At 29.4% G+C, this 17,119-nt stretch overlaps 1 protein-coding gene across 3 annotated transcripts in view; it reads right to left on the bottom strand.

Moving 5' to 3' along the window:
* Window positions 1-14,947, bottom strand: part of kis (chromodomain helicase DNA binding protein kismet) — a 149,091-nt gene extending 134,144 nt beyond the window's left edge. For 2 of the 3 annotated variants that reach the window (XM_076497301.1, XM_076497320.1), the window contains exon 1: window positions 14,824-14,947. The gene's annotated coding sequence lies outside the window, so the exon portion shown is untranslated. Of the gene's footprint in view, window positions 1-14,519; window positions 14,679-14,823 lie in introns of those variants that run through there. The other variant, XM_076497309.1, reaches the window with a different exon arrangement.
* Window positions 14,948-17,119: the final 2,172 nt, after the last annotated feature.

The raw sequence follows: 17,119 nt of genomic DNA, 5'->3' as shown, positions 1-17,119 counted from the left end.
AGTCTACTAAAACACAGCCAAAACAGTGAAAAACTAGTTATTTATGATTTTTAGTTATTCAACTGTATATATAAAACCTAAAATAAAAATTTTCTCTGATATCTTTCATGTGTGAAATTAAAAAATAAAAGGCTTAGCAATATATGTCCAGCAACAATCAAGTACAAAAGTCATAGTGAGAAGAGACAATTGTTTCCTTTACTCCGACTTACTGTTCTGTATTTATAAAAATGTTTAATATTTCTAAACAGTAATAATCTACACACACACACACAAATATAAATAATAATTGAAATGTGACTGTATATTACAATATACTAATCCACTAAAACACAACCAAGACAGAAGACTAAAGGTCAGTTTTATGTTACCCAACAAACTCGTAACAACTACCCCTGCACTGCATCAACACAAGTTACATAATGTTAGCTGGGCATGACTGGAAGGTCAATATAATAAAAAAAATGTGTGTGTGTGTGTGTGTGTGTATATTGTTATGAGACTTAAGCTGCTTAGATTAAACATTTGTATTTTCGTGTTAACATATAGTCATTCTATCAAGAAAAGAGTATAATTTATATTTATTTCCCAATTTTTTATGATGTTTACAAGATTGGTTCAGAGATAGATCACACTTAAAGTATTGAAAATTTAAAAAAATTAAAAATTATCACTGAAAACAAACATTTGAAATATATTTACATAGTTTTAAAAATTACACAAATAATTTGAGATTTTTGGGACAAAGTTTTTTTTAATCATAACATGAAATCACTTTGCACTCAAAAGTAGCAACAAAACAGACTATTTTCACAAACAAATCCTTAGTAAAAATATTTCATTAAAAATCATTTTTAGTGCATAAAATACTTGTAATATTTACTAAAAGTCTACCAAATTTTGTGAAGATACACAAGCTGTATAAAAAGTTACAGTGTAAAAATTTAATATGTGCAAATGTATAACTAAGCTGGTAGCAAAAGTAAAAAAAAAAAAACAACCAAACAACACTAAGTAATTTGAGCCAGTTGGAATTGACAAATCTAATACATTTACATATAAATAGAACATAAAAAATCTAAAATCTAATGTAATTATTTTGTATTTTACTAAATTTTCTTGTGTACACAATGCAAAGTTGTGCATGATATAATTAAAAATAATGGCATGCTCATGAGCAGCTAGCGTGTCATGTAATTTGATGTGATAATGTGAGCTACATGTTTGCAGAGCAATTTATAATTTGTGTGGTGGGATTATCAGTTAGACATGATTCAAGAGGTAAAACAATAAAATGAAGTATAAATAGGGGTATACTATTACAAGCATTAAGGTATTTAGGATGAACCATTGTAGTTTCATGTTACAAGTTGCAATCATTCTAGAAAGAAAAAAAGGGTAATTATGATTGTTTTTTTAGGGTGGATATAAGATCGGTTACAGAATTAGGGGAGGGAAAAAAAACATCAATATACATTTAGGTAGCTTTAGAGATTATGCAAATGAAATTTGAAAATCTGCAGTGAAGAAAACGTATTTTCAATCTTAACATGAAAATATCTTTACACTTAAAGTAGCCAACACTGACTCCATATATTCACATATACATTTTTAATAACAATTTTAAAAAATTCTTTATGTACAAAAGACTTGCATTTTCTGAAAGCTTGCCAAATATTGTGAAGACATACATAACACATTAAAAGTTACAGTATGAAAACTCTGACAGTCACTTTGGGGTCACAAACTATGTTGAACCAATTGAGCCCACAGCATGAGAGTTGAAGTACTATAGCATCCACCTTCATGAACTAAATGTCTAGAGATTCCCATTCCAGTTCTGAAATAAACATACTTATACAATACTTACATTTTTGGCCTTTCTTGTAATTCTTTAGAACTTGATTATTAAGTTTTAACTTGTCTATCATTTTCAAATATACTGTTACTGACTGATGTAGGAAGTATCTTCAAATACTTCATAATTATGCAATTTTAGTACAGTAATGTGAAATGTTTTAATAAAAACTTCTTGTCCAAGGAATAAAATGCTAGAAAAACCTTAATCTTTCTTAAAAATTGACTACACACTGAACATACAACAAACACAATAAATACAGTACCAATGACAGCTGAAATTTTTGGAAATATGTGTGTTTTCTTTTAGCAAAGCCACGTCGGGCTATCTGCTGTTGGGAATATGTATTTTATGCATTTGGGAATATATCATTAACATCTAATTAGGACTAAGTAGCATAGCATGTAAAATGTCCTGTGCACAATCTGAAAATGAAATCATGTTTTACGTTAATGCTATCACTACAAATAGTTTCTAATATATATCACTGAACAGTTGTAATATACACTGTAGAGAAAAGCAATATAATATTATTACATTAATTTAAATACTTCATTATTTGTGAGTGTTTGTATGATTAATGGCTGGTGAATTAACTCTTAACACTGGCTTGTCAGTTTGACCAACCACATAACCTCTTTGTATTTGTCTAAAATCTTTACAGATTTAATACTTCTAACTTTCAGTACAGTTTGCATGTCTCAACAAACTTTGACAACCTCTTGGTTAATAAGTCTTTAACATAAAAAACAACAACACACATTTAGTAAACTAAAATAAAGATCTGTCCATGAGTATACTGAGTTCTGAATAGTCCACAGTTATTTTCATTGTAAGATTAAAAATATTTTTTCTTATCTCAGAAATCTCAAACTACCTTTGCATAATCCTTAAAACCTCCTAAACACATTACAAATTTTGTCCAAGTGTAACTGTATTTTATGTTATTTTCCCTACCACATCTCTATATAGGATCAGCCAATTTGACTGACCTCATCACCACCAAAAAAAAAACTGAAATCTAATTTCCTGTTTGTTCTTTCTAGAATGACTTCAGATTGTAACATGAAACTACATTCATTTATCCTAAGTAGCATTAAGCTCATAACACTACACCTGTTTGTGTGTGTGTGCATAGGCACACATGTATGCATATGTGTGTGTGTGTATATATATATATACACGTGTGTGTGTGTATATATATATATATACGTGTGTGTGTATATATATATATATACGTGTGTGTGTGTGTGTGTGTGTACATTACTGCCCTTTGAACCATGTCTAAATACTATTGGTGCCATTAAAAGTTGTAAAGTACTTAGGGAACATGCATCACACATTATCAACAAGTTACTTGCTCACATGCATACTCAACTTCATTTTATTGTTATTTTACCTGATCTAAACTTAACTAAAATGATTCCTATATTTTATATTTTAGCTACTTTTATAATAACGACTAAAGAATATATATGAAAAATGAGAAATAGTACTTACCCAATCTTCTTTTTTCTTACTGTCATTTCTTAAATGACAATTAATAACTTTTTTTTAATATATTGATGGTAGTATTGCACTATTTTTCATTAATTCAGCAACCGAAGTACGTAAACTAATAACATACAAAATGTACATAATTTTCCCTAACTCTTAAGCTTTTTCTGGCTTTCTAGCTAAGTGACAAGAGCCGTTACAAATTCTTCCAAGTTTATTGTTAATTTCCCCAAGAGAATGAGCCATGTATTATAAGCGAAACTGATGCTAACCAGTTCAAAACATGACATTATGTATCATTTGATAGATGAAAACCTTAGCTTTCTATTGGTTACAGGTAATATATAATTAAGTGCAAGAAAGAACTATTAACAAATCCTGAATGAGAGGATGTAACAGAAAGCGGTCTGATTCTCTGTTCGATAGCTCTGTAACCAAGAAAAATTGAAGACAAAAATTATCATTTGTCTGAGCAATAAAAAATTTATAATGAGTAACTTCATAATTTTTTTTAATGAGTGGATAAAATAAACAAGATTCCTAGAGAAAACGTGTCATGTGTCACACTAAGGGAATTTTAGGATTTTTTAAATATTGCCTTGTAGAATTAAGAACAATAAAACTTATAGACTATTAAAAATATGGATTATAAGCTAAGACTTTATGTTACACTAATTTGTAAACAAAATGTTTAATAAAAGTTTGAGTGTAAGACCCAGTAAAGATTACCAAGGATGAGAGGGGTTTAATGGATGTGTAGTGTGGTCTTAAACTTAGAGCTATGCAATTTTAAATGTTTGTACATGTTCATGCTGGACTACTGCAGCTCACAATTTTCAGGACTTGCATGGCTCCCAGAAGTCCATGCACTGTAATTCTGTAAGAGCAGAGGATGTTAAAAATGTATCTCAGAACAGCTGGTATGGGTATTAACACTTACTGATAAGGAGAAAGGCAAAATCAAAGAAGCCCTTCTTATACAGTAACTAAAACCAAAATTACACCAATATAAAGGAACACCTTTATACCTATACTAATTGATAACCTAGCACTCAACTGCACACCTCCTATAATCCTGTACATGTTTATACTCTTGTTCCTAAGACATGTCTCGCAAAGGTCACTTGCAAACTGTCTTTCTTTACCTGAAGATGACCTAGGTAGGTCAAAACATTACTCTCTCCTTATCAATAAAAGTATTAATATCCATACCAGCCATTCTGAGGAACATTTTTATTTCAAGTGGATTTCTCATCATCAATAGGGTGTTAAAAATGTTTGTATAAATAAGCAATGTATAGCAGTAAAATTTCAAGTCCCAACAGCACTAAACTGTAGGAACTGTAGGACTCTGTAAGAGGATCAATAAAATGTTTTGTTTTTCTTTATTAGAAGGATAATACTAACCTTATTCTGAATATATTTTTAAAGTAGTCTTAGATGCCTTTATACTGCTTGTTCTTAAAAATGTTTTAATAGCGGCAAATAATCTGTATTTTTTACATTTTATTCTTCACTCCCCTTTACACATCTAAAAAATGTGAAATGACTTAAAGTTTTTCCATCTATTAAGTATTTTCTAAGAAATTAAAACATATCAAATTCATTATTGATGAATTAACACAGTGCTTAAGTTCTATCATATTTAAGTGTCACACACAATATATAGTATTAGACGTAACCACAATTTCACTCATTATGAATAAAAATATCATAGTATGCATTCAATTCTGTTATTAATCCTTTTGTGACAGGTCAAGGGTCAAATGCCATTCTTTCAAACCATGATTTCAAAGATGTAGATCATGTTTCATATTTTTTTTAAGACCTGACTAACATTTTATTATTAAGCTTGATAAATTACTGGAATTTTATAGTATTAATATAGTAACTTATGATTTCTTAATTATTCAACTGTATATGTAAAACCTAAAAATTAGTTTGTTTTATATTCTTCACATGCAAAATTTTAAAAGACTGTGCAACCACTGCCCAGCTGCAAATGAGTTCACAAGTCATAGCTGGAAGAGTTAATTGTTTGCTATACTTCGTGATGATGAGAAAACCCATGACGATGACTGAAGAAGGTTGAAATGTTGTTCACTCCTCTACTAGTGCTTTCTCTACCCATACCAGCCATTTTTAAACATATAATTTGCTATACTATATTCTATATTTTAAAAAATATAATTTTAATATATTATTTCTAGGTAGTAATAATCTACATACATAATGTATAATAATTGAAATGTCACTACATATTGCAAAATACTAGTCCATAAAACACAGCAAGCTATGTAATGTTAACCAGGAACGACTGGAAGGTCAATATGATAAAAAAAAAATAACTATATACAAATATAAACAGTTATGAGAAGTAAGCTGCTTAGACCAATCATTTGCATTTTCATGTTATAATCTATGGTCATTATAGCATAAACAACAGCATAATTCACATTTCTTACTTTTTTTATGATGGTCATGAGGTCTGTCAAATCAACAGATCAAACATAGTTAGGATAGAGAAAATAACAGAAAATATAGTCTTAGCAAAAACAAACATAAGAAATGTATTTACTAAGTCTCAGAGATTACCCAAATGATATTAGAGATTTTTAGGATGAAGAATAGATTTTTCAGTCATAAATTCACTTTGCACAAGAACTAGTAATGAATCAGGATCAATATTTTCACAAACAAATCTTCAATAAAAATACTTAAAGAATTTGGTTTTTAGTATGCAAAAAACTTGTAATCTTTATTAAAAGTCTAACAAATTTTGTGGAGATGCACATACTATATCAAAAGTTATTGTACAAACACTTTATATGTGCAAATGTGTATACAAACTAGAGTATATTATACAGAGGCTGTTGTGAAATGGTTTAACAAAATCTTATGCAATTGATCTTATCACTGAAAATTACACAAACCATTAAAATTAACTTGAAATTGACATTTTTTTACACTTTTGACCTTCTAGCACTAAATCAGTGCTTCTCAGAATTAGTGCTATCAATTATATAACCAATTTAAGAGCAAAAAAAAATCAGTTATTACATATTCTAGTTGTAGTTTGATGTACTGTACAGTTAAGTCACAATAGAGAATTTTGCATTTTAATTTACTACTTTTTTGTCTTTAAACTTGGGTCAGTGACCTGTTGTGAAAAACTTATAAGGGCAAAAGATATTGCAGCAGGTTGAGAAGCACTACATTAACTTTGACCACAAAAATGTTTATTTTCATTTTTTTCAAATTAAACATCATGGTAGACCTTAACCTGCATGTTAAAAAAGTAATAATGGTTGTCACACTACCTCTACTTGTTAGCTTTTGAACTTGAGGTTCACCCCAAAATATTTCAGTATAAATTTCATACCTGTGCACATGTCACAATTAAAACTAATCAACCAATTTGCATGTAATCTAGAATTAGCCCTATGTGCACAAGATCGGTCCTCTCAAGTGTTTTAGAATTGAGTTTTAATGTAAAATTTACAATTTCAAACTGACTTAATGCTGAGGATAGAAATAATGAACTTAAATTACAAACACTCAAATGGAAAGCTATTGGAAAGGCTATATTTCTTCAAGTAAAAAGTTGCATTTCTTCAAGAATAGTTTTTTTTTTATTCCATTTATGCACTATATTAATTTTCATTGATAACTAAAAGAATACAGATAGACCATGTATTCCCTATTGGGAAAGCCAACTACAAAATGTAATTTCTCAGGCAAAGTTAAATTCCTCAGGAGTGCAATATTTTGATCCCTGAATGCATTTTCACAAAATCTCGTAAACAAGTATATAATATCATTAGTAAAGTATTTCCATTAAAGATCTGTCTCTCAATTAACCTTAGTCAGTCTTACTTAGACTAATCTGTCAATAAGTTTTTCATTTTAGTTTACACATAACCTCTATCTGTTGTCAACCCTAATGCTAATTTAAAAAATAGTCCAAATTATTCTTTTTTCTTTCAAGAATGACTGTAGGTTGTAACAATAAATTATAATAATTTATCCTAAACTATTTTGCATTTCAGAGTTTTACACATACTTTTCATTATTGCTTTATTGCTCTCTGGACCCTGTCTAAGTATTGTGAATAGTAATAAATCATAAAGCAGCCATGCAGAGTCTAGAAAAACCCTTTGTTAACCCTACATTTTTGTGATTTGATCATCCAAAGATAATTCATGATACTTTCAGATATGCAATCAAAACAAAAACAAAAAATTCAAAAATTAGAATGAAAGTAAAGAAAAATATGTAAATTGTATTTCTCATCAAAACTGACTTCAGTTTTCACTGAAAAACCTAGTTCTGTGTATTTAATTGGTAGAAATTTGAAGGCCCTTATAAGGTAAAAAAGAAAACTTAAAAAAGACAAGTAAAAATTCAAAGTGGAGAAAGTTATAGTCCACAGGGAAGAGAAAAATGACAAGTTTAACTATTTCTGATAGAAATTAAACTTAGAAAACTTGGAAATTTTAATAAAAAACACATTTTAATGCTACATTTATTGATATCCCTTGCAAATAAGGTAGTTTAATTTTCACAAAATAATTCTGTAAAAATGCTATAACGAGCATTCTAACCCATAATTAGTGCATTATATAACATGCAAATAATGCAAGTTATCACAAACTAATTAAATTTAAAAAGAACAACTCAGAAACACAAGAAAAATTCACAGCTTTCTGTATATATTTTTAGCTTTGTAAATCTTGTGCTTTTCTTTATCATGCATGCCATTTGTGCTTGCTATCAGGTATAATTATATTTCAATTTAATGTTACATGTCAACATGTGTCAAGGTTACTCTGAAGTCTAGTAGTTCAGATTGAAAAAGATGCTACTAGCTAGGTGTCTTCCCTATGACAAGCAATATATGACATAAAAGCAATAAATAGTTTCTTTACCATAACTAAAAAAATATAAATATATACTTAATTTTTAACAGTAAAACTAACAGCTTATATAAGAACTTTATTGTCACTACAATATCTTAGCAGTAATCAAAATGGAATTTTTCTGTTGAATTAACCTCATAGATTGTTGTGTATTATTAATTAAACACGTTTACAGATATGTAGTTTGGTAGTAACATCTGGTTCTCTCTATCCCTCTCTTCTTTATATTTTTATTGTGAAGACTGCAAAAGTTTCTACAAGAAATAACTGTTCATGTCACACAAAACTTGTTACACTTCAACCAGTGATTACATTATAAAATAAAGCAACTGAAACAAGATCAAATTAACAAATATATTTTGAACGATGCCAAAGATATGTGCATAAACAATATTTTTTCAGTAAATACAAAGAAGTGATCAAACACTTACGTAACTGCAAATTAAAATATCTCATCCACTAAATCCAGGACATAACTAGGAAAAAGCTTTCTTTATCCTGATTTAAATTGAAACCTTCTTGCAACAGTTAAGTCAAAGTGCACGTCATGACTTTTTAGTCATTTTAAAAATGTAATTAAAATACCTAATTATCAATATATAATATAAGCTTTGTATCACAAAACATCCTCAGTAACTTGTATAATATTAAGAATTGACTTGTAAGTTATTAATTTCAAAAGAAAATTTTTTTCATCCTCAATTTCTCCTAGTATGAAAAAAATAACATTTGTTCTTTAGGTCTTTCCCCTCTAGCTTATTTATTACCCTCCTCTGAAGTACCAAACACAATGTAAATTTCTTATTATAATACAGATATTATAAAGACAAAGACTAATTATTATAGCCTAAAAACCTTATTTGTTTACAGTTACAAACTAGAAAATATAACAGTTGCCATATACACACATCACATACCCTCTTTCATAAATTGCCAATAGTTCTCTTCGACATTTTATAAAATTTAATAATGAATAAAGAGATGAAATTTTAATCTATCACACAGCATATTGTATTACATTTTTTTTCAATAAATAGTATGTTCTATTTTGTCTTCCTTTTGACAAGGCACATATAGCCTAGTTGCTGTGCATTAATGAAAGCCAAACAACCATTTGAAAGTTTCTCCAATTATATTCAGACCAAATATTTTAATCGTTTTAAGACTCTCATGCCATATTTAGAAAGTCGATTACACTGATAGTTACAGGACATTGTTGTTTTGTGTATGTTATTATTCTGTGATCTTAGATACATTATTTAAATACCCAAACATTTAGGGTATGTACTAATACCTTTATGAATACCAAAAAAGTAAATTTACATTTCATCAATAACCAACAGCTAAAAATAAAATAATCAAAGGCAAGTACTATATTTTTTTTGTTTTTTATACATATTCTTTATTGTTATAAAAGTGACTTAGTGTGTATGGTGGAATTAGACATGGTTCAAAAAATAATAAAATAAAGTATAAAAATATGTAAACTGTTATGACCTCAGGCCATTCATAATAAAAAGTTGTAGCTTTTGGTTACAATCTACAGTCATTTATACTTTATATGGTGGTACAAGGTCGGTCAAATCAACCAAGTCTGTGTTGTTAAAAAAAAAAAAAGTTTTACTGAAAGAAAAATTGATATTTATGTAGCAGGTTTTGGAGGCTATGCAAATGAAATCTGAAAACTTTCAGATAAAAAAAATATTTTTAATCACAACATGAAAATTATCTTACACTTAAGATATTAAACACTTTGATTACAAATCTTTTGCAGAAAAATAGAGAATCTTTTTTTTATATTTACTGAAATTTTGCCAAATTTTGTGAATACACACAACATTAAAAATTACAGTATAGAATCTTTGATTATTACTTTAAGATTACAAGGTTGGTCATTTCCAGCAGTCCAGTATAAAAACAGTTAATGTCACAGAAAAATAAAATACTACATATGGTACACTAACTGTTATTGCAGTTTACTTAAGAGTATTTTTAAGAGTTATTTTCTTTGAAAGAAATCCTTGGAAATTAAAAAGATTTAATGAAGCACTGTCCAAATGACCATGCAGCACATTTAATTTTACTGTCTAAATAATCAAGGAGAATAATACCACCCACATCATACTGTTGCAGGAACACAAAGACTGTGATGAAATACATTGAATACAAAAAGGAAAATGAAGCTCTGTGTGTGTGTGTGTGTGTGTGTGTGTGTGTATACAAGATAAAAATTGCATATTTACATTATCTAAAATATTAAAATTATCAAAGTAAAATATTAACAGAAGATACTAATGTAATAAAACTGAAAATGCTGAATAAATTTATGCAAAAGTACTTCCATGCAAACACCACATTGAATGAAAATATCAGTTATTTCATAAATCATCAGATTCTTACAACTACATAATATGGCTTTCAGTCTTTTAACTTGAAGCCAGACTGAAAACACCACATTTTACTTCCAGTCCACTGTCTTTAAGTTATATCTCAAAAAAGTAACTACAACAGTTAATACTTGCTTTTATTTTTGCTGTTTAATTAGTCATATGCATCAAATCTGAAGTCTTAAATACAGCTACAAAATATGAAAAAACACATACTTGTCTTTAGTGTGTTCCACTAAATTTCTTACATTTTAAATAAAGATTTAAAAGTATCAACACCTATTGTAAGATTACTAATTTTATGGAGCCCATGCAACATTTCAGGTACTTATTCCATGGGAAGAAACTATTTTAACTACTTCTTTTCTGTTACTTTCTTGTAGCAAATACTATATATCAAAACCACAGCCAAGGGAACGGGCTTGGAGAAATAGGGAAATGACCAACACCCATAAATTATTTAAAAAGCAGACATTAAATTGTAACGCAAAAAAGGAGTAAAATGTTTAATAATTTTATGGCAAAAAATTTCATGATGAGAAACAATATCTTTATGTTCATTACGGTTGTGTTACAAAAGAACATATTAACCAGGTCATTAGCTTCCATACTTGAGATTGACTTATAAATCATTTTTGGATTTATCATACAAGACTAATGTGTAAGCAACAGTAGAGAGTATAATTATTATTATTAAAATTCCATTAACTAAATCTAAGTGTAACATAATTATTATACAGGGTTCTGCAGAACTTGAGTTCAAATAGCTTGAGGTGTCAAATTTAAAGTGTGAAGCTTTGAAATATTTCAAATAAATACATATGAACATAAAGCAATAACAACAAGTATGAGCAGGCTTACCAAATGTGGAACATGTAACAGCTAGTGTTCATTCATCAATCACTTTGCAAACAAAGAAATAATTAATGTTGGGTTTCTTTTGAGTATAAATGCTATAGTTATGAAGGTTTCCCTAATTAGATGTGATATTCAAATATGTAAATTAGTTTGATAGCACTCCCTAGTTTCATTGACAGTTGCATAAACAAGTCTCTACAAATACAAAAGACCATGCAACATCCATGAGATCAGCAGCTGTTTATATGGGTCAAGCCAATTTGTAATTTATACTACATACACATACCCAACACCCACCTCAAACTAACTGTTTAATATCAATGTTTGCCCTGAATCAACGTCATTAAGGAACTAAAATTAAGTAATTTTTACCCTTATCATGTCATTCAACATGTTCACATATGAAACTCATTTTATAAATGTTAGGATGTAAATTTTTAATACTAAATATAACTGAATTAATATCAAATACCAATCGCAGAATCTACCTATTTAGAATAAAACAAACTCATCCTGGTAATAAGCATAACAAAAATACTTTTTATTACATTCTTATTGATAATTATTAAAATTCATTGTTTCATCAGTTGGATATCCTGCCCGTTTACCTTGACTGACAGCAATGACAACCACAACTGATTTTGTAGTAGTTCACATTGGTGGGATTTTTATTACTTTACCTTAAGACAAGAGACCACTTGGTATTTTAAGGGTGCACTTGCACACTCAGAACTACATTAATCCTTTAATATGGGACTGACTATTTTGAATGTTCTAACATTTTACAGTTACATTCAAAATTTCATTATTCACTTATATGAATAAAATTACTATCACAATGTAGTTTATAATTAACTTTATGTTATCCAAGTTTTAATTTCTTAATTTCCAAAGAAAACAAACATTTTCAATCTTCACTTTTGTTGTCACATGGTATATAAGCACTATCAATTCTCCTTAATTTTACAACTTTAACAGTGCAGCATTCACACTAAGTAATGCATATACAACCTATAAATTTGATAGCACACTCAAGAGAAAACAAGCTAGTCCAAGTTAGCTATTTACACAGTATATCTGTAAATGAGGTTATGCTAATGTGTTCCCACTGTTATACACTGTTTTTTTTTAAATAAGAAAACCTTATGCCATATTATAAGCTTGACAATAATACAATAAAATTAAAAGTACACCAAAAGGTAAGAAGTTAAAATTGTGAGTAAAAGAATGAATGGAAAAACGACAATATATTATTCATAATTTTCAAAATTTAATTTTACCGCACAGTGATAATTTAACTACATTTAATGTTATGGTAGGAAAAATAACTGATCAAACAAAGTTTTACCTTAAAAACCAAAATCTAAATTTTCAAGACTTGCATTTTTTTAAACATCTCATGCAAATAATTGATAAGTTAAAAATAATCAATTAATAAGCCTAACAATTAATTAATTAGCTTACAGCAAAGTATGAACAACTACAAATAGTCCTAGAGATTGCTTGTTTAACCTACATTGGTGGTTCTGATTGCCTACTACTAGTCGTTAACCATTATGAAAAGGATTGTTCAATGAAGATTTCATTATTTGCCCATATTGGGCATGATAGATTTTTCACCGTGGTGACACTATCATGCCTCAGATGGGCAAACAATGAAAACTTCATCAAACAGTCAATGTCAATATCTATTTTCCAATACATCTAAATAAGAAAATGGTAGTTATTCATAACACAATATTCATCTCAAAGCACTAAAGCAATTAAGTATAAAAGTAATTAGTGATGTGAATACTAGATGAGGGAAAATACTTGGAAAAGATAAAACTAGAATTATTATGGCAAAAATGTATCCTAAACAAACAGTGACAGGTCATGACACAAGGTAAGCATACAAGCTAAGAAAGAAGTTCTGAGATAAAACATTTATTCAGCAGTATATTTTACAGGTGTGTGAAGGATGTACACTAAATTAGACACACAAGAACTAGAACTTTGGAAAGACAAGGTAAATAGCAAAATAGTAAACGAAGGAAATGGGGGAATGTTGAACTTTGCTTTTAACAATAACAAAAAAAGATGCAACTTTGCCAAGTGTGTAAACAGACAAGGAGGAGATTAATGGAAGAGATTAATAAATTAGATCTTTATAATTTATTAATATCTTCCATTAGTAATTACATCAACAGGTATACAAAAAACATGGAAATAACTGCCAACCTTCTGAATGAAGACAGTACTATATGTAAATGAAAATTTACATCATAAAATATGGAAAAACAAATTTGCTCATGACAAATTAGCCTAAATGAATTATAAATAGACTACTATCACCAGAGCACATCATGTGTTCCTCTTACAATTGCTTAGGGTTCAAAATATGCACATTCTAATAATAAGTTGCAAGTCGAATATTTTTAATTAAGTTTTAACATCAATGTGTGTATAACTTAATTATATTTTTGTATAATACACTAATATTTACTTCATGTTTTAAATACATAGATCACTATCAGGTCAAGGTAGACTGCATGAAACAAAGTTAGGATTGCTACAAAATATATAGTACCACCTACTGATGATGTATATTTTATCATTTCAAGAAATAATAACTACAATGCATGCCTATGACATTGTGCATTTCTACACTTGCAGTCCACATTTTCAAATTCAAGATCTTGAATTAATAATAATAATTAATACCATCACACTAGACATACCAAGAAAATTTCGGATTACCTTTTCTTAATAAAAAAAAAAATTTTCTGCTGGACCTGAACAACTGAAATAATTACTGTAGTTCTCTTACTCTAAGCAATACTTTCCTTACTTTTATACAATTTAGATTAGGCTTAACATTAGGCCTATTCTGCAATACTACAACCGTCAAACTTTGGCATGAATACCCATACCCCAGAGTGAAGCCCCTACATAGTACAGCATCAGGTCATTTGCCTTATGACATGTGGTAACTCTGTCAAGATGATTATGTATACATACCAGATATATTATATGGGCTAGTATAGGGTGAAAATTTCAACAAACAAAATTATAAAACACTTAAAATCGTTAATTATCCTAAAAAAATATTTTCGAGTAAACTCGTGAGAACAATGAACCATGCTAACTTTTCTTTGAACGCCATTTTCAAGAGTTATCAGATATCAAATTCGTGATCGTTTCTCCTGGAAGATGATATTTGACAATCAACCTACGAACCAAGTATCTTTACTATTTACAATTTCAGCATTAAAAAATTTAAAAAAATATATCATATGACGCCATCTACTCAATTTGTACTTACATTCTACAATCAAAGATACCAGACTCCATTGATTCGTGATTTTCTAAGTTTGAGTCGCTTTTGTCGCTTACATTGTACATCGTGTTGATGTCAGCTTCGGTTATGTTAAGTCTGCCCTGATTGGCTAGCCTCAAAAGTATAAAAATACGGTAATTTATTATTTTTGTCTTTTAACTCTCAGTATTTAAATAAATCTAACGCTTCAGTCATAAATAACATACTATCTTTTATTTTATTTATCTCTGGAACTTTCACTGTTTGAAATACTTTTCAAATATCAATAATTTCAATCATAAAACATTCACGCATTTGTCCAATAGCATGGCATTTGACGTTGCTACAAAGTAAAAAGAGTTATGTTGTTCGCCCGGTAAGCAAACCAATAGGAAAACGCTAATTTTCATAAAGGCCCGGATGTATAGGGACGAGAAACTAAATAATTTGTGTCAGAGGCTCAACTCGTCTTGGATAGTTCGTGTGATTATAGAGTCAGCAATGACAGTATTTTTTGGAATAGTGAGAGTGATGACGCTTCAAACAAGATATTGAAAAAAACTGAATAAAGTTATTTTTAATACTACGTAAGTTACAATTTTACTTTGTGAATCATTTCATCGAAAACATGATCGTGTGTGAATTTTATGAATTAAATCAGTGAAATTTACGAGGTTGTGTAATGTATTTGTGTATGCGCACTAAAGGTCTCAAATATTTGTTCTAGTGCTAGTAGTGTTTATTAAAATTATCCGGTTATTTCGGTCATACTTGTTATTGGTAGAGTACTGCCATTTAACTACACCATTTATATAACTTAAGTCGAAGAAAATACTTTTGAGTTAGCTTGATAAAGTAGAATAGACAGTGAGGTGGTAAGAAATAATATGGCATAATGATAATTCTGAAGAAGAAGAGAGAAAGAAGATATAGTGCTGCATACCATCCTGCTCGCGTATACTGGATTTTGTAAGAAAATACCTCTGGTTCTGGCGCTTTCATAGCAATAGCATGAGTATGTTTGAGAAAAATAAATCCATCTTCATTTCAAATGCAGGAATACCGGCACATTTTCTTAACCACTTTAAACATTGGAAGATATTTTAAATCTTCAATCGTGCCTAACACAACATTCATATACCTCTAACTAAATGTAATAAATTAGATGCATTATTATATTAGTTAAAATTATATAAGTGTGTGCGTGCGGCTGATATTGTAGTTCTGGGAAAGTTCTTGTTCATTTGGCATTGAAAAGAAACTGAAAAATTGTTGTTATACACACACACACACATATTCAGTGCTCGAAACGGAGAGTAGCGCGGAAATACACATACCCCAATTCTTGTGGATATCGGATGATGTGATCCATAATCACACACGCCGAAACGCGATGATCACGCACAAGAAATGGGAGTACGTGTATCCTTGCGTTTCTCTCCACTTAGAGCACTATACACATTGAATACAGATTAAATACTGTCGTGAAACAACCTGCAGGTGTTGCAAATGATCAACGCCATATTAAACTTTAAAACAAAAAATGATTAAAAAATAGCCAGCTTTCTACGTATTTCGATCTTTTAAAATAGTTTAATTTTCGTGTTACCTCTTCTTTGTTTTTCCTTCCTATGGATACATTTACACTTGGAATCAGAAATTGTCACCTTTCTGTGTATCTTGATATGTAAAAAAAAAATTGCTTTTCGGTTTTTTCTTTCTTTTTCCCTCATGGATATATTTTCACATAAAATCCAGTAGCAAGCAATGTGTCTGCAGACTTAAAACGCTAGAAATCGCGTTTTGATACAATTGGTGGGCAGAGCACAAATAGCCCATTATGTAATTTTGCACTTAACTTTAAGAAAACAAAGCCTTTCTATGTACGCATTCTGATTTGTAAGTACGCGCCAGCTTACACCAAAGTTTAGTTAAACTTTTAATTTGTTCATTACATTAAATATATTGTTATAAACTGTATTCTAAAAGTTTTTTTATAGCTGGAGGACACATGACATTAAGGTCAAGTTAATTTATAAGCATAATCCTAAAGTAACTAGAATGTTCGTAAATATTAATGATCGAGAGATCTTGTGATGTGTTTATAAGCATAACTATATTATAAATATGAGAGCCAATAAATAATTGCGTCAGTTTCCCAGTTCGCAGAATACCAGTGGTTCGGTGAAGTATTAGGATCGTTTTGAATTTCGCGCAAAGTTACACGAGGGCTATCTGCGCTAGCTGTCCCTAATTTAGTAGTGTAAAACTAGAGAAAAGACAGCTAGTCATCAATACCCAC

The sequence above is a fragment of the Tachypleus tridentatus genome, chromosome 1, assembly GCF_004210375.1.
Source record: "Tachypleus tridentatus isolate NWPU-2018 chromosome 1, ASM421037v1, whole genome shotgun sequence".
In the NCBI taxonomy this organism is placed as follows: Eukaryota; Metazoa; Arthropoda; class Merostomata; order Xiphosura; family Limulidae; genus Tachypleus; species Tachypleus tridentatus.
Note: the sequence above shows the minus strand (reverse complement) of the source record. Positions and strands in the feature narration are given on the sequence as shown.